The following is a 19637-nucleotide window of genomic DNA, read 5'->3' as shown; positions in this document are numbered from 1 at the left end:
AGTACACATTTCCTGAATGCCGCATGTCTCCACCACTAATTAATGACCGCATGCATTTCATTCTTTATTTCCTTCTGTGAATGTAACGCCTGTTCATGCGGTATTTACTGAGCGTGTTCAGTGTTTGTGGTCAATACCGCAACACGGGATAGGAAATGGACAGTTTCAGGATGGCATGCGGTATTTAGGGGAAATGTACCGACATATCACATGTGATCTGCTTCTGTGAAGGGAGACAATGTGTGGATTTTGTGTGTGATGTCACAATCATAAATCTTACATTTTACAGATGATATTCTCTCTCATTTCCTTGATTTAGAGTGGAGATCCAATCGATATAGAATTTGAGGTGAAAGCAGAAGAAGAAGAGGCGTATGTGAGGGATGATCAGCAGTCTATGGAGGAGGATGGAATAACGGGGACATTTATAGAGGAGGACACTCCTACAGAGATCAGCACAGGTGGGTCATGAACACTAAATCCATTCCTCCACCCATACTGCTCACTGATTGGTCCAGAGTAGGGCGGGGACTGGGTGATATCAGCCTGTAATCCCCTGGTCACTTTCCTGAGCTGTGTTCCCCGTCCTGTATTCCTGGATTTCTCTCGGATAATCTTCCTTCTCTGTGCTGCAGACACAATTTATGTCTCTAGACTGGATTTATGGAGGTTCTGGGGTTCAGCTGGCAGCAAAATGTTGATTTTTACTCTAAGCATTGCATATTGTAGGCACCCAGGACATGTGACTGGGGTCTCCTGCCTTGTGCCTGACTCCTCCAGGGGACCTTCTCTGTTATCTGCTGGCTGTGCCGGGTGGAGGGATATGTCTGTAGTGTCTCAGACCCAAGTCACTGAGTGCAGTCTCAGGAGATGGGAGGCAGCGGTGTGGGACCTACAGAGTTACATAGTTAGTCTGGCTGAAAAAAGACATCCATCTAGTTGTACCATTAAAAATAAAAGTTATAATCCGACACCCACAGCTGATCCACCAGAAGGAAAAACCCAGCAAAGCACGATCCAATCTGCTCCTGCAGGGGAAACAATTCCTTCCTGACCCCCCCGAGAGGCAATCGGATATTCCCTGGATCAACTTTCCCCATAAATGTTACATCCAGTTATATTCTGTGTATCCAAGAAAGAATCCAGGACTTTCCTACAGCAATCCCCCCCTTATGTATTATACATGGAGATCATACCCCCCCTTATGTATTATACATGGAGATCATATCCCCCCTTATGTATTATACATGGAGATCATATCCCCCTTATGTATTATACATGGTGATCATATCCCCCCTTATGTATTATACATGGTGATCATATCCCCCCTTATGTATTATACATGGTGATCATATCCCCCCTTATGTATTATACATGGAGATCATATCCCCCCTTATGTATTATACATGGAGATCATATCCCCCTTATGTATTATACATGGAGATCATATCCCCCCTTATGTATTATACATGGAGATCATATCCCCCCTTATGTATTATACATGGAGATCATATCCCCCCCTTATGTATTATACATGGAGATCATATCCCCCCTTATGTATTATTCATGGAGATCATATCCCCCCTTATGTATTATACATGGAGATCATATCCCCCCTCATGTATTATACATGGAGATCATATCCCCCCTTATGTATTATACATGGAGATCATATCCCCCCTTATGTATTATACATGGAGATCATATCCCTCCTTATGTATTATACATGGAGATCATATCCCCCCCTTATGTATTATACATGGTGATCATATCCCCCCTTGGGATTTTTAATATTAGACCCGATATTGTTTATAAATATATTAATAAGTTGGGGTCCCAACACTAAACCTTGGGGTACACCACTAATTACAATGAACCTTGGGGTACCCCACTAACCCCTTCCATACCGGGCACTTCTACCCCCTTCCTGCCCAGGCCAATTTTCAGGTTTCAGCACTTTCACACTGTACCCAAACAAAAATTTGGGGGATATCTGTACTGTCCTGACATTTGGGGAATATCTGTGCCGTCCTGACATTTGGGCGATATCTGTACTTTCCTGACATTTGGGGGATATCAGTACTCTCCTGACATTTGGGGGATATCTGTACCGTCCTGACATTTGGGGGATATCTGTACCGTCCTGACATTTGGGGGATATCTGTACCGTTCTGACATTTGGGGGATATCTGTACTGTTCTGACATTCTTGGACCTCAAGAAATTAGATTGGCCGTCAGTACTTCAGGATTGATCAATTTTCAGATCTATACCATAGTTTGTGAACTCTATAACTTTCCTACAGACTAAATCATAAATCCTAATTTGGGTTATTGTCACCAAAGACATGTAGCAGAATACATCTCGGCCTAAATTTATGAAGAACAATTATTTATTTGCAAACTTTTATAACAGAAAAAAAGAAAAATGTGTTTTTATTTCATAATTTTTGGTCGTCTTTTGGGAAGAAAATGAAGCCATCCATTGTATACGACTGTCATGTGACCTGCAGTGATTGGTCACAGCAGGTCACATGGTACTGCCAACAGGGCCGGTACACAGATCTGTCATTGGCCGTGTCCGAGGTACATGGCCAGTGACAGATCGCTTCACAGCTCTGCAGGCATGCAACTGCGCATGCCTAGAAGGACGCCATATGTCTTCCACCCAGAGGGACGAGGTTCTCGCCCGGCCACCATCTGGCCATAGGCTGGGCAGGAACCAGCTAATAACACTGAACCTTGGGGTACACCACTAATAACACTGAACTTTGGGGCACCCCACTAATAACACTGAACTTTGGGGAACCCCACTAATAACACTGAACCTTGGGGTACCCCACTGATGACACTGAACCTTGGGATACACCGCTGATGACACTGAACCCTGGGGCACCCCACTAATAACACTGAACTTTGGGGAACCCCACTAATAACACTGAACCTTGGGGTACCCCACTAATAACACTGAACCTTGGGGTACCCCACTGACACCCCTAGACCATTCAGAGTATGAATCATTACCCACTACTCTCTGAATACAATCATTTAGCCAGTTTTCTATCCATTTACATTCAAATTTTTCCAGCCCATAGACTTTACCTTACACATTAGCCGTGTGTGGGGAACTGTGTCCAAGTATACCACGTCCACCGCCATCCCTCTGTCCAAGTATACCACGTCCACCGCCACCCTCTGTCCAAGTATACCACGTCTACAGCCACCCCTCTGTCCAAGTATACCACGTCCACCACCACCCCTCTGTCCAAGTATACCATATCCACCGCCACCCCTCTGGCCAAGTATACCACGTCCACCACCACCCCTCTGTCCAAGTATACCACGTCCACCGCCACCCCTCTGTCCAAGTATACCACGTCTACCGCCACCCCTCTGTCCAAGTATACCACGTCCACCGCCATCCCTCTGTCCAAGTATACCACGTCCACCGCCACTCCTCTGTCCAAGTATACTACGTCCACAGCCACCCCTCTGTCCAAGTATACCACATCCACCACCACCCCTCTGTCCAAGTATACCAAGTCCACCGCCACCCTTCTGTCCAAGTATATCACGTCCACCGCCACCCCTCTGTCCAAGTATACCACGTACACCGCCACCCTTCTGTCCAAGTATACCACGTCCACCGCCACCCTTCTGTCCAAGTATACCACGTCCACCGCCACCCCTCTGTCCAAGTATACCACGTCCACCGCCACCCCTCTGTCCAAGTATACCACGTCCACAGCCACCCCTCTGTCCAAGTATACCACATCCACCACCACCCCTCTGTCCAAGTATACCACGTCCACCGCCAACCCTCTGTCCAAGTATATCACGTCCACCGCCACCCCTCTGTCCAAGTATACCAAGTCCACCGCCACCCTTCTGTCCAAGTATATCACGTCCACCGCCACCCCTCTGTCCAAGTATACCACGTCCACCGCCACCCCTCTGTCCAAGTATACCATGTCCACCGCCACCCCTCTGTCCAAGTATACCACGTCCACCGCCACCCCTCTGTCTAAGGATTTGCTCACCTCCAATCTAACCGGTTTCATGATGGTTTAATCCCAGCTCACCTCTACATGTTGTTTACAGTAAACATTTAAGCTTCCACTGATTACAGAATACTAATACTGTGAGTCCTGACCCTTATACTATATAACTTGTACATTACATACTCCTGACCCCTGCACTATATACTCTATGTTGTGCATTACATCCTCCTGACCCCTGCACTATATACTCCATGTTGTACAATATATACTCCTGACTCCTGCACTATATACTCTATGTTGTACATTACATACTCCTGACCCCTGCACTATATACTCTATGTTGTACATTACATACTCATGACCCCTGCACTATATACTCTATATTGTACATTACATACTCCTGACCCCTGCACTATATACTCTATGTTGTACATTCCATACTCCTGACCCCTGCACTATATACTCTATGTTGTACATTACATACTCCTGACCCCTGCACTATATTCTCTATGTTGTACATTACATACTCCTGACCCCTGCACTATATACTCTATATTGTACATTACCTACTCCTGACCCCTGCACTATATACTCTATGTTGTACAATATATACTCCTGACTCCTGCACTATATACTCTGTTGTACATTATATACTCCTGACCCCTGCACTATATTCTCTAGGTTGTACATTACATCCTCCTGACCCCTGCACTATATACTCTATGTTGTACATTACATACTCCTGACCCCTGCACTATATACTCTATGTTGTACATTACATACTCCTGACCCCTGCACTATATACTCTGTGTTGTACATTACATACTCCTGACTTCTGCTCTCCCCCCTCCCCCCACTGTTATATATACACATAATATGGATTCTCTTTTTTTACACCCATTTCCTCCCAGCTGGACATTTTATATCGGATGATGTGATTGGAGCACAGACTTTTACATGGTGATAATAATGTGATAACATCCTCCAATGTTGGACCCTTAAACAGAAAGTGATAATGAGGGAGGAGTCAATACCCCAATGATGGTGGTCTTCAGGATCAGTCCAGTCTTCATCTTGGTTGTTCTCCCCCCATCCTCACTCTCTGACCTCTGGTGGGGCTCAGCCCCGCTGTTCTTCATGACTAAATCATGGAGTAAATAAGGAAGTGCAGTACTTCTTGTGTTGGGAAGATGAGAGACAAAATGAGAAAAAAAATCCAGACAACTCCCTCCAAAGGTTTTCTATGGGGTTGAGATCTGGAGACTGGCTAGGCCACTCCAGGACCTTGAAATGCTTCTTACGAAGCCACTCCTTCGTTGCCCGGGCGGTATGTTTGGGATCATTGTCATGTTGGAAGACCCAGCCACGTTTCATCTTCAATGCCCTTGCTGATGGAAGGAGGTTTGCACTCAAAATCTCACGATACATGGCCCCATTCATTCTGTCCTGTACATGGATCAGTCGTCCTGGTCCCTTTGCGGAGAAACAGCCCCAAAGCATGATGTTGCCACCCCCATGCTTCACAGTAGGTATGGTGTTCTTTGGAAGCAACTCAGCATTCTCTCTCCTCCAAACACGACAAGTTGTGTTTCTACCAAACAGTTCTATTTTGGTTTCATCTGACCATATGACATTCTCCCAATCCTCTTCTGGATCATCCAAATGCTCTCTAGCAAACTTCAGAGGGCCCCGGATATGTACTGGCTTAAGCAGGGGGACACGTCTGGCACTGCAGGATCTGAGTCCCTGGCGGCGTAGTGTGTTACTGCTGGTAGCCTCTGTTACGTTGGTCCCAGCTCTCTGCAGGTCATTCACTAGGTCCCCCTGTGTGGTCCTGGGATTTTTGCTCACCGTTCTTGTGATCATTTTGACCCCACGGGGTGAGATCTTGCGTGGAGCCCCAGATCGAGGGAGATTATCAGTGGTCTTGTATGTCTTCCATTTTCTAATTATTGCTCCCACAGTTGATTTGTTCACACTAAGCTGCTTGCCTATTGCAGATTCAGTCTTCCCAGCCTGGTGCAGGTCTACAATTTTGTTTCTGGTGTCCTTCGACAGCTCTTTGGTCTTCACCATAGTGGAGTTTGGAGTGTGACTGTTTGAGGTTGTGGACAGGTGTCTTTTATACTGATAACAAGTTGAAACAGGTGCCATTGATACAGGTAATGAGTGCAGGACAGAGGAGCCTCTTAAAGAAGAAGGTACAGGTCTGTGAGAGCCAGAAATCTTGCTTGTTTGTAGGTGACCAAATACTTATTTTCCACCATAATTTGCAAATAAATTCTTTCCAGATCAGCCAATGTGATTGTCTGGATTTGTTTTCTCATTTTGTCTCTCATAGTTGAGGTCTCCCTATGATGCCAATTACAGGCCTCTCTCATCTTTGTAAGTGGGAGAACTTGCACAATTGGTGGCGGACTAAATACTTTTTTGCCCCACTGTATGTGACCACACTGCAAAATATATTCCCATGGGCAACAAGTATAAAAGGCTAAAAATCCAACCTATGTGGCTTACGGCCAAAGTTACAAAAGCGATAGATAATAAGAAAAGAACTTTTATTCAATATAAAAATGAAGGAACGCGATCATCGTTTACACATTACAATGAATATTATTTATAGAGATGAGCGAAGTATTCAAAAATTCGATTCGGCTGATTCGCCGAATTCGCGGAATAAATTCGATTCGAGGCGAATATATTCGCTGCGAATTTAACTTATAAAAGGGTGTTTCTAGGCTTCAGAGAGCCTTTATATTAGTGCAGAACACTGTACCTTTAATTTAAATGCCCTTGGAGTCTGCTGGGGAAGAGAAATAATACTGTCAGTCAGTATGACATGCAGATGAGTGCCGTCGATCTTAGAATCACCGCACACTTCACTCATTTGGGCAGTCACGGAGCCACAGTGTGGCGGTGGAGGCAGCAGCAATGGGAGGCCATACAGCACCCTATGACAAAATGGAACCCACCAGCAGTGTGAGGAGACCTAAAAGTGGCACATGGCAGAGTGTGGCGATGGAGACAGCAGCAATGGGAGGCCGTACAGGGACCCATGACACACTCTGGACCTGGCAGCAGCATGAGGAGGCGGTACAGGGGCCCATGACAGATTACGGGCCTGGCAGCAGCATGAGGAGTCGGTACGGGGGCCCATGGCAGATTACGGGCCTGGCAGCAGCATGAGGAGGCGGTACAGGGGCCCATGGCAGAGTGGCGGAGCGTAAGCAGCTAAAATTGAAGGCCATACAGAGGCCTATGTTAAAAAGCGGAAGCCGTCAGCAGCGTGAGCAGACGACAGAGGCACATGGCGCAGGTTGGCGGTGGAGGCAGCAGCAATGGAAGGCCATACAGCACCCTATCACAAAATGGAACCCACCAACAGTGTAAGGAGACCTGAAAGTGGCACATGGCGCAGGGTGGCGGTGGAGGCAGCAGTATTCGGAAGCCCCAACATGGGCCCCCTGGCCACGCTTGACTTTCTGGCCACATAGTCGACATACGGCTACGTTTACTTCCTCAGGCGGCTTGACGAAAAATTGCCACACCGCCGAGTAGGAAACTTTGCCCCCGCTACTCCTCACTGGCTGACTGCTACTTCCTCCGTGCACACCGGCACCACTACTGGCCGTGGTGGTAGGCTGCAGTGGAGCTGGTGCTCTACTCCGTGGCCGTTTGGCTCCACTGACACTGCTGCGACCCTGCTGCCTCCTGGGCAACCCACCAACTGTTTTGCTCGCTGGCAAGCTGGCACCCTCTTCTCCTGATGATGCGGAAGCAATAGCCTGATGACGACGAGGCTGCCAAGTGCGATCAACCTCCTCATCATCAAGTAGGGTCTCCTCCTCACTACTAGCCCCCTCGGCTGCGTGTGGGTCAGGAGACAGACCTGTCTCTAGACTGGCTACCGAGCCACTCTCCTCGCCAGTACTTCTTCGCCTGGCTGCTGAAGAGGCGGATGTCTCCCCCCGTTCCTGACCGCCCTCTGTTAGCTCTTCCTCACTGTACAGTGGGGCTGAGCTCACAGCATGCGATACTTCGCTTGGTGAGGGAACACCAAAGGACAGGGGCAGGTAGAGGACACGTGATTTCAGTGGGCTTGCTCCCGGGCCATGCCAACTAACGGTTGTGTCTGACGTACCCACCGACCGTTGGCTGTAGGTGTCAGAGGTGACCTGGGAAGAGGAAGACGACCGAGCCAACCAATCGATGACGGCAGGGTTGTCGGTGGAGACACGACCGCTGGATGACACCGGGAGCACTGGCCTCTGGCTGCGACTAGTGCTGCCTCGACCCCTTCCTCTGCTGCCACGTCTGCTCGCTCCTGAAACATTGTCTCCTCTGCCATTCCTCTGCGTGTTGTCTGACATACTCTTTAATTCAATAAGCACCCCAAAAATAAAACCGGATTTAACTCTTTGAATGTACAATAGTGGTTGTGAAGCAGAAAGTCAGTTTATTTAGCACAATCGGTCAATTGCAGCTTGCCGTTGGCTGGAAACTGTACGTTTGTGTCACTGGAATGCACTAATCACCCAAAAAATATTACCGCCAGCCGGCGTGTAAATGTATTTAACTCTTTGAACGTACAATAGTGGTTGTGAAGCAGAAAGTAACGATTCTGTGTCCCTGAGTAACAATTCTGTGTCCCTGAGTAACGATTCTGTGTCCCTGAGTAACAATTCTGTGTCCCTGAGTAACGATTCTGTGTCCCTGAGTAACGATTCTGTGTCCCTGAGTAACAATTCTGTGTCCCTCAGTAACAATTCTGTGTCCCTCAGTAACGATTCTGTGTCCGAGTAACGATTCTGTGTCCCTGAGTAACGATTCTGTGTCCCTCAGTAACAATTCTGTGTCCCTGAGTAACAATTCTGTGTCCCTGAGTAACAATTCTGTGTCCCTGAGTAACGATCCTGTGTCCCTCAGTAACGATTCTGTGTCTCTGAGTAACGATTCTGTGTCCCTCAGTAACAATTCTGTGTCCCTGAGTAACAATTCTGTGTCCCCGAGTAACGATTCTGTGTCCCCGAGTAACGATTCTGTGTCCCCGAGTAACAATTCTGTGTCTGTCCCTGAGTAACAATTATGTGTCCCTGAGTAACAATTCTGTGTCCCTGAGTAACAATTCTGTGTCCCTGAGTAACAATTCTGTGTCCCTGAGTAACGATTCTGTGTCCCTGAGTAACGATTCTGTGTCCCTGAGTAACAATTCTGTGTCCCTGAGTAACAATTCTGTGTCCCTGAGTAACGATTCTGTGTCTCTCAGTAACAATTCTGTGTCCCTCAGTAACAATTCTGTGTCCCTGAGTAACGATTCTGTGTCTGTCCCTGAGTAACAATTCTGTGTCCCTGAGTAACAATTCGGTGTCCCTGAGTAACAATTCTGTGTCCCTGAGTAACAATTCTGTGTCCCTGAGTAACGATTCTGTGTCCCTCAGTAACAATTCTGTGTCCCCGAGTAACAATTCTGTGTCTGTCCCTGAGTAACAATTATGTGTCCCTGAGTAACAATTCTGTGTCCCTGAGTAACAATTCTGTGTCCCTCAGTAACAATTCTGTGTCCCTGAGTAACAATTCTGTGTCCCTGAGTAACAATTCTGTGTCTGTCCCTGAGTAACAATTCTGTGTCCCTGAGTAACGATTCTGTGTCCCTGAGTAACAATTCTGTGTCCCTGAGTAACGATTCTGTGTCTGTCCCTGAGTAACAATTCTGTGTCCCTGAGTAACAATTCTGTGTCTGTCCCTGAGTAACGATTCTGTGTCCCTGAGTAACAATTCTGTGTCCCTGAGTAACAATTCTGTGTCCCTCAGTAACAATTCTGTGTCCCTCAGTAACAATTCTGTGTCCCTGAGTAACAATTCTGTGTCCCTGAGTAACGATTCTGTGTCCCTCAGTAACGATTCTGTGTCCCTGAGTAACGATTCTGTGTCCCTCAGTAACAATTCTGTGTCCCTGAGTAACAATTCTGTGTCCCTGAGTAACAATTCTGTGTCCCTGAGTAACGATTCTGTGTCCCTGAGTAACGATTCTGTGTCCCTCAGTAACAATTCTGTGTCCCTGAGTAACAATTCGGTGTCCCTGAGTAACAATTCTGTGTCCCTGAGTAACAATTCTGTGTCCCTGAGTAACGATTCTGTGTCCCTCAGTAACAATTCTGTGTCCCTGAGTAACAATTCTGTGTCTGTCCCTGAGTAACAATTATGTGTCCCTGAGTAACAATTCTGTGTCCATGAGTAACGATTCTGTGTCCCTCAGTAACAATTCTGTGTCCCTGAGTAACAATTCTGTGTCCCTGAGTAACAATTCTGTGTCTGTCCCTGAGTAACAATTCTGTGTCCCTGAGTAACAATTCTGTGTCCCTGAGTAACGATTCTGTGTCCCTGACTTACAATTCTGTGTCCCTGAGTAACGATTCTGTGTCTGTCCCTGAGTAACAATTCTGTGTCCCTGAGTAACAATTCTGTGTCTGTCCCTGAGTAACGATTCTGTGTCCCTGAGTAACAATTCTGTGTCCCTGAGTAACAATTCTGTGTCCCTGAGTAACAATTCTGTGTCCCTCAGTAACAATTCTGTGTCCCTGAGAAACAATTCTGTGTCCCTGAGTAACAATTCTGTTTCCCTGAGTAACAATTCTGTGTCCCTGAGTAACAATTCTGTGTCCCTCAGTAACAATTCTGTGTCCCCGAGTAACAATTCTGTGTCCCTGAGTAACAATTCTGTGTCCCTGAGTAACAATTCTGTGTCCCTCAGTAACAATTCTGTGTCCCTGAGTAACAATTCTGTGTCCCTGAGTAACAATTCTGTGTTTGTCCCTGAGTAACAATTCTGTGTCCCTGAGTAACAATTCTGTGTCCCTGACTAACGATTCTGTGTCCCTGAGTAACGATTCTGTGGCCCTAAAGTCTCTGTGGCCCTAACTCTGTCCCTAATACACACAGGTCTGTCTCTCTTCAATGACCGGAGGCTAATGGAGAATTCTAAGATGGCCGCGATTTATAGCTCCACCATTACACAGTGCTGGCTGGCTGGCTGCTGATTGGCTAATGCGATCACATGTCATGAATGAATGCATTATGGGTCAGCGCGCCTTGTCTGCGTGCCTTCCCAGAGATCCCCGCTCTGTCGCCACACATGTCGCCGCCATTTTTGGGAAAATTCGATTCGTGCATCCGAAGTCTGCTAATTTTCGGATTCGGCGCGAATCGAATATTTCCTAATCTTCGAAACGAATTCCACTTTGTCATGTTCGATTCGCTCATCTCTAATTATTTACATGTTTTCCTCTGTACAGGGCACATCCTCTGCCATTGAAGTGTTACATTTGTTGGAATGGGATTGTGGATCCATCAATATGAGTGAGTTCCGGGGTCAAGAATGGCTACATTTGATGTTTTCTTATCAGGTGGACTTTTCCCTGAAGGAACAAAAAAAACAGAAATGTATTCGCTGTTTTTGAGGTTGGGAAAGCTCTTGGAAAAGAAATCGGCACTTTTTTGGCATATTAAAACATTCGATAAGTATGCCCGAGAAAAGATCAACCCACTTGGGTGGAGGATCCAGATCTTTCCCAACATTGAAAAAATAAGTGAGGAATTCAAGAGGGAACGGGAGGAAAGCCTACAATCATGCTCACAGCAAATGATGTCCATATTGGCTCCGGAATATAATAAACAGATGTTATCATTGGAGAAGGATATTGGAGGTGCAGAGAGATTGTTATCTGCATTCACAACACATTCATTGTATTCTGATTTGGGGAGGAAACTTAGGGAAGGCCTAGCAGATTTGTACAAACACATCAACAAAAAAAGAGAATACATTTTAGAGAGATAAAACAGCGTTTTTGGAAAGGAAAGCATACAGGTGGACTACCCCTCAATACACGAACCTCCAGAGGAGGCGCTATCACCACACTACAGAGGACACCTTAGAACATGAACCTCCAGAGGAGGCGCTATCACCACACTACACAGGACACCTTAGAACATGAACCTCCAGAGGAGGCGCTATCACCACACTGCACAGGACACCTTAGAACATGAACCTCCAGAGGAGGTGCTATCACCACATTACGTGGGACACCTTAGAACATGAACCTCCAGAAGAGGCGCTATCACCACACTACACAGGACACCTTAGAACATGAACCTCCAGAGGAGGCGCTATCACCACACTACACAGGTCACCTTAGAACATGAACCTCCAGGGGAGGCGCTATCACCACACTACACAGGACACCTTAGAACATGAACCTCCAGAGGAGGCGCTATCACCACACCACACAGGACACCTTAGAACATGAACCTCCAGAGGAGGCGCTATCACCACACTACACAGGACACCTTAGAACATGAACCTCCAGAGGAGGTGCTATCACCACATTACGTGGGACACCTTAGAACATGAACCTCCAGAAGAGGCGCTATCACCACACTACACAGGACACCTTAGAACATGAACCTCCAGAGGAGGCGCTATCACCACACTACACAGGACACCTTAGAACATGAACCTCCAGAGAAGGCGCTATCACCACACTACACAGGACACCTTAGAACATGAACCTCCAGAGGAGGCGCTATCACCACACTACACAGGACACCTTAGAACATGAACCTCCAGAGGAGGTGCTATCACCACATTACGTGGGACACCTTAGAACATGAACCTCCAGAAGAGGCGCTATCACCACACTACACAGGACACCTTAGAACATGAACCTCCAGAGGAGGCGCTATCACCACACTACACAGGACACCTTAGAACATGAACCTCCAGAAGAGGCGCTATCACCACACTACACAGGACACCTTAGAACATGAACCTCCAGAGGAGGCGCTATCACCACACTACACAGGTCACCTTAGAACATGAACCTCCAGGGGAGGCGCTATCACCACACTACACAGGACACCTTAGAACATGAACCTCCAGAGGAGGCGCTATCACCACACCACACAGGACACCTTAGAACATGAACCTCCAGAGGAGGCGCTATCACCACACTACACAGGACACCTTAGAACATGAACCTCCAGAGGAGGTGCTATCACCACATTACGTGGGACACCTTAGAACATGAACCTCCAGAAGAGGCGCTATCACCACACTACACAGGACACCTTAGAACATGAACCTCCAGAGGAGGCGCTATCACCACACTACACAGGACACCTTAGAACATGAACCTCCAGAGAAGGCGCTATCACCACACTACACAGGACACCTTAGAACATGAACCTCCAGAGGAGGCGCTATCACCACACTACACAGGACACCTTAGAACATGAACCTCCAGAGGAGGTGCTATCACCACATTACGTGGGACACCTTAGAACATGAACCTCCAGAAGAGGCGCTATCACCACACTACACAGGACACCTTAGAACAGTGATGGCGAACCTTTTTGAGCCCGAGTGCCCAAACTGCAACCCAAAACCAACTTATTTCTTTCAAAGTGCCAACACTGCAATGAAACCTGAATATCGAGCTTTTGGTTTAGAAAAAACAACTCGTACAGTAGTGCAAACTAATTAACAGTACAGGGATGACCAGAGACTGCGGACACAGTACAGGGATGACCAGAGACTGCGGACACAGTACAGGGGATGACCAGAGACTGCGGACACAGTACAGGGGATGACCAGAGACTGCGGACACAGTACAGGGATGACCAGAGACTGCGGACACAGTACAGGGATGACCAGAGACTGCGGACACAGTACAGGAGATGACCAGAGACTGCGGACAGTACAGGGATGACCAGAGACTGCGGACAGTACAGGGATGACCAGAGACTGCGGACACAGTACAGGGATGACCAGAGACTGCAGACACAGTACAGGGATGACCAGAGACTGCGGATACAGTACAGGAGATGACCAGAGACTGCGGACACAGTACAGGAGATGACCAGAGACTGCGGACAGTACAGGGATGACCAGAGACTGCGGAAACAGTACAGGAGATGACCAGAGACTGCGGACACAGTACAGGGATGACCAGAGACTGCGGACACAGTATAGGGATGACCAGAGACTGCGGACACAGTACAGGGATGACCAGAGACTGCGGACAGTACAGGGATGACCAGAGACTGCGGACAGTACAGGGATGACCAGAGACTGCGGACAGTACAGGGATGACCAGAGACTGCGGACAGTACAGGAGATGACCAGAGACTGCGGACACAGTACAGGAGATGACCAGAGACTGCGGACACAGTACAGGAGATGACCAGAGACTGCGGACACAGTACAGGAGATGACCAGAGACTGCGGACACAGTACAGGAGATGACCAGAGACTGCGGACACAGTACAGGGGATGACCAGAGACTGCGGACAGTACAGGAGATGACCAGAGACTGCGGACACAGTACAGGAGATGACCAGAGACTGCGGACAGTACAGGGATGACCAGAGACTGCGGACAGTACAGGGATGACCAGAGACTGCGGACACAGTACAGGGATGACCAGAGACTGCGGACACAGTACAGGGATGACCAGAGACTGCGGACACAGTACAGGGATGACCAGAGACTGCGGACACAGTACAGGGATGACCAGAGACTGCGGACACAGTACAGGGATGACCAGGGACTGCGGACACAGTACAGGGATGACCAGAGACTGCGGACACAGTACAGGAGATGACCAGAGACTGCGGACACAGTACAGGAGATGACCAGAGACTGCGGACACAGTACAGGGGATGACCAGAGACTGCGGACAGTACAGGAGATGACCAGAGACTGCGGACACAGTACAGGAGATGACCAGAGACTGCGGACAGTACAGGGATGACCAGAGACTGCGGACAGTACAGGGATGACCAGAGACTGCGGACACAGTACAGGGATGACCAGAGACTGCGGACACAGTACAGGGATGACCAGAGACTGCGGACACAGTACAGGGATGACCAGAGACTGCGGACACAGTACAGGGATGACCAGAGACTGCAGACACAGTACAGGGATGACCAGGGACTGCGGACACAGTACAGGGATGACCAGAGACTGCGGACACAGTACAGGAGATGACCAGAGACTGCGGACAGTACAGGGATGACCATAGACTGCGGACAGTACAGGGATGACCAGAGACTGCAAACACAGTACAGGAGATGACCAGAGACTGCAGACACAGTACAGGAGATGACCAGAGACTGCGGACACAGTACAGGGATGACCAGAGACTGCGGACAGTACAGGGATGACCAGAGACTGCGGACAGTACAGGGATGACCATAGACTGCGGACAGTACAGGGATGACCAGAGACTGCAAACACAGTACAGGAGATGACCAGAGACTGCAGACACAGTACAGGGATGACCAGAGACTGCAAACACAGTACAGGAGATGACCAGAGACTGCGGACACAGTACAGGGATGACCAGAGACTGCGGACACAGTAAAGGGATGACCAGAGACTGCAAACACAGTACAGGAGATGACCAGAGACTGCGGACACAGTACAGGGATGACCAGAGACTGCGGACACAGTACAGGGATGACCAGAGACTGCGGACAGTACAGGAGATGACCAGAGACTGTGGACAGTACAGGAGATGACCAGAGACTGCGGACACAGTACAGGAGATGACCAGAGACTGCGGACACAGTACAGGAGATGACCAGAGACTGCGGACACAGTACAGGAGATGACCAGAGACTGCGAACAGTACAGGAGATGACCAGAGACTGCGGACAGTACAGGAGATGACCAGAGACTGCGGACAGTACAGGAGATGACCAGAGACTGCGGACAGTACAGGAGATGACCAGAAACTGCGGACAGTACAGGGATGACCAGAGACTGCGGACACAGTACAGGGATGACCAGAGACTGCGGACAGTACAGGGATGACCAGAGACTGCGGACACAGTACAGGGATGATCAGAGACTGCGGACAGTACAGGGATGACCAGAGACTGCGGACACAGTACAGGAGATGACCAGAGACTGCGGACACAGTACAGGGATGACCAGTGACTGCGGACAGTACAGGGATGACCAGAGACTGCGGACACAGTACAGGAGATGACCAGAGACTGCGGACAGTACAGGGATGACCATAGACTGCGGACAGTACAGGGATGACCAGAGACTGCAAACACAGTACAGGAGATGACCAGAGACTGCAGACACAGTACAGGAGATGACCAGAGACTGCGGACACAGTACAGGGATGACCAGAGACTGCGGACAGTACAGGGATGACCAGAGACTGCGGACAGTACAGGGATGACCATAGACTGCGGACAGTACAGGGATGACCAGAGACTGCAAACACAGTACAGGAGATGACCAGAGACTGCAGACACAGTACAGGGATGACCAGAGACTGCAAACACAGTACAGGAGATGACCAGAGACTGCGGACACAGTACAGGGATGACCAGAGACTGCGGACACAGTAAAGGGATGACCAGAGACTGCAAACACAGTACAGGAGATGACCAGAGACTGCGGACACAGTACAGGGATGACCAGAGACTGCGGACACAGTACAGGGATGACCAGAGACTGCGGACAGTACAGGAGATGACCAGAGACTGTGGACAGTACAGGAGATGACCAGAGACTGCGGACACAGTACAGGAGATGACCAGAGACTGCGGACACAGTACAGGAGATGACCAGAGACTGCGGACACAGTACAGGAGATGACCAGAGACTGCGAACAGTACAGGAGATGACCAGAGACTGCGGACAGTACAGGAGATGACCAGAGACTGCGGACAGTACAGGAGATGACCAGAGACTGCGGACAGTACAGGAGATGACCAGAAACTGCGGACAGTACAGGGATGACCAGAGACTGCGGACACAGTACAGGGATGACCAGAGACTGCGGACAGTACAGGGATGACCAGAGACTGCGGACACAGTACAGGGATGATCAGAGACTGCGGACAGTACAGGGATGACCAGAGACTGCGGACACAGTACAGGAGATGACCAGAGACTGCGGACACAGTACAGGGATGACCAGTGACTGCGGACAGTACAGGGATGACCAGAGACTGCGGAAAGTACAGGAGATGACCAGAGACTGCGGACACAGTACAGGAGATGACCAGAGACTGCGGACACAGTACAGGGATGACCAGTGACTGCGGACAGTACAGGGATGACCAGAGACTGCGGAAAGTACAGGAGATGACCAGAGACTGCGGACACAGTACAGGGATGACCAGTGACTGCGGACAGTACAGGGATGACCAGAGACTGCGGACAGCACAGGGATGACCAGAGACTGCGGACAGTACAGGAGATGACTGCTGACCTTTGGGGAGGGAGGGGGAACGGGTACCTGAATTTGACAGGTACCCGCTCTTACTTCCGCAGAGTTTTTTTTTTATCTTACCTGTTCCTCTATCCAGCCGCGCGCTGTCTTCCCGGCTTCTGTAGTGTGGGCGCTCGTCGGACAGCCGGATGCCCAGTGCGCATGCGCGAGAAGCGCTGCGCTTTGTGATTGGTCCGGCGGCTTCTGGGATCTGTCATGTGTCCCAGGTACCGCCTTACCATTCACAAAGAGCACTGCTTCTTGTGCATGCGCACTTGGGACCCGGCTGTCACGCACACTACAGCCGAGAAGACAGCGCGCCGCTGGATTCTCCTGGCGTGCCCACAGATAAGGCTCGGCGTGCCGGCTGTGGCACGCGTGCCACGGGTTCGCCATCACTGCCTTAGAACATGAACCTCCAGAGGAGGCGCTATCACCACACTACACAGGACACCTTAGAACATGAACCTCCAGAGGAGGCGCTATCACCACACTACACAGGACACCTTAGAACATGAACCTCCAGAGGAGGCGTGATCACCACACTACACAGGACACCTTAGAACATGAACCTCCAGAGGAGGCGCTATCACCACTCTACACAGGACACCTTAGAACATGAACCTCCAGAGGAGGCGCTATCACCACACTACACAGGACACCTTAGAACATGAACCTCCAGAGGAGGCGCTATCACCACACTACACAGGACACCTTAGAACATGAACCTCCAGAGGAGGCGCTATCACCACTCTACACAGGACACCTTAGAACATGAACCTCCAGAGGAGGCCCTATCACCACATTACGTGGGACACCTTAGAACATGAACCTCCAGAGGAGGCGCGATCACCACACTACACAGGACACCTTAGAACATGAACCTCCAGAGGAGGCGCTATCACCACTCTACACAGGACACCTTAGAACATGAACCTCCAGAGGAGGCGCTATCACCACACTACACAGGACACCTTAGAACATGAACCTCCAGAGGAGGCGCTATCACCACTCTACACAGCACACCTTAGAACATGAACCTCCAGAGGAGGCGCTATCACCACACTACACAGGACACCTTAGAACATGAACCTCCAGAGGAGGCGCGATCACCACACTACACAGGACACCTTAGAACATGAACTTCCAGAGGAGGCGCTATCACCACACTACACAGGACACCTTAGAACATGAACCTCCAGAGGAGGCGCGATCACCACACTACACAGGACACCTTCGAACATGAACCTCCAGAGGAGGCGCGATCACCACACTACACAGGACACCTTAGAACATGAACCTCCAGAGGAGGCGCTATCACCACACTACACAGGACACCTTAGAACATGAACCTCCAGAGTAGGCGCTATCACCACACTACACAGGACACCTTAGAACATGAACCTCCAGAGGAGGCGCTATCACCACTCTACACAGGACACCTTAGAACATGAACCTCTAGAGGAGGCCCTATCACCACATTACGTGGGACACCTTAGAACATGAACCTGCAGAGGAGGCGCGATCACCACACTACACAGGACACCTTAGAACATGAACCTCCAGAGGAGGCGCTATCACCACACTACACAGGACACCTTAGAACATGAACCTCCAGAGGAGGCGCTATCACCACTCTACACAGCACACCTTAGAACATGAACCTCCAGAGGAGGCGCTATCACCACACTACACAGGACACCTTAGAACATGAACCTCCAGAGGAGGCGCTATCACCACACTACACAGGACACCTTAGAACATGAACCTCCAGAGGAGGCGCGATCACCACACTACACAGGACACCTTAGAACATGAACCTCCAGAGGAGGCGCGATCACCACACTACACAGGACACCTTAGAATTATCACATTTCAATAATACACCATTGGACTCTGACTCCTCCTCCTCTCTTTGAATGTATTCTACTCTGAACAGGGGACAAGGTCGCCTTAAAAGAAACCATAATAGAAAAATAAAAAACGTTCTCTGGATACTCACCCCGTATCCTTACAGGAGAACACATAAGTGAGTCACGAAGTCCTATCACATGACTCTCTCTTGTAGAGGATGCAATAGCAGGTGAGTTCTACTGCTTTTTTTAGAACCCAAAGAGGGAGATCGGGCCTGGGGATAGAACATTACCTGACCCGAACTTGACCTCTGCATTGAATATTGTCAATTTGTCCTCATATGCCTTGACCCAATTTGAAGAAAATCTTCTCTCTCGTGGACTAAGCTTCTGTCCACATCAAAATACAGATGGGTTTGAATTAGTTAAGGATTTACAGCTTTTTGCCAGAAAACTTTCCATAAGATGTGCTTATGGGAAATACAGC

At 49.0% G+C, this 19637-nt stretch overlaps 1 long non-coding RNA gene across 1 annotated transcript; it reads left to right on the top strand.

Moving 5' to 3' along the window:
* Window positions 1-342: 342 nt before the first annotated feature.
* Window positions 343-11694, top strand: LOC149435024 (uncharacterized). The gene is made up of 2 exons (XR_016308572.1): window positions 343-461; window positions 11292-11694. It is a non-coding gene; the product is annotated as an uncharacterized LOC149435024 (long non-coding RNA).
* The last annotated feature ends 7943 nt before the right edge of the window (window positions 11695-19637 follow it).

The sequence above is a fragment of the Staurois parvus genome, unplaced genomic scaffold (genome assembly GCF_062004578.1).
Source record: "Staurois parvus isolate SC_StPar_1 unplaced genomic scaffold, SC_StPar_1.0 ptg001623l, whole genome shotgun sequence".
Lineage (NCBI taxonomy): Eukaryota > Metazoa > Chordata > Amphibia > Anura > Ranidae > Staurois > Staurois parvus.
The sequence above is the reverse complement of the archived record's forward strand: the minus strand, read 5'-3'. Positions and strand labels throughout refer to the sequence as shown.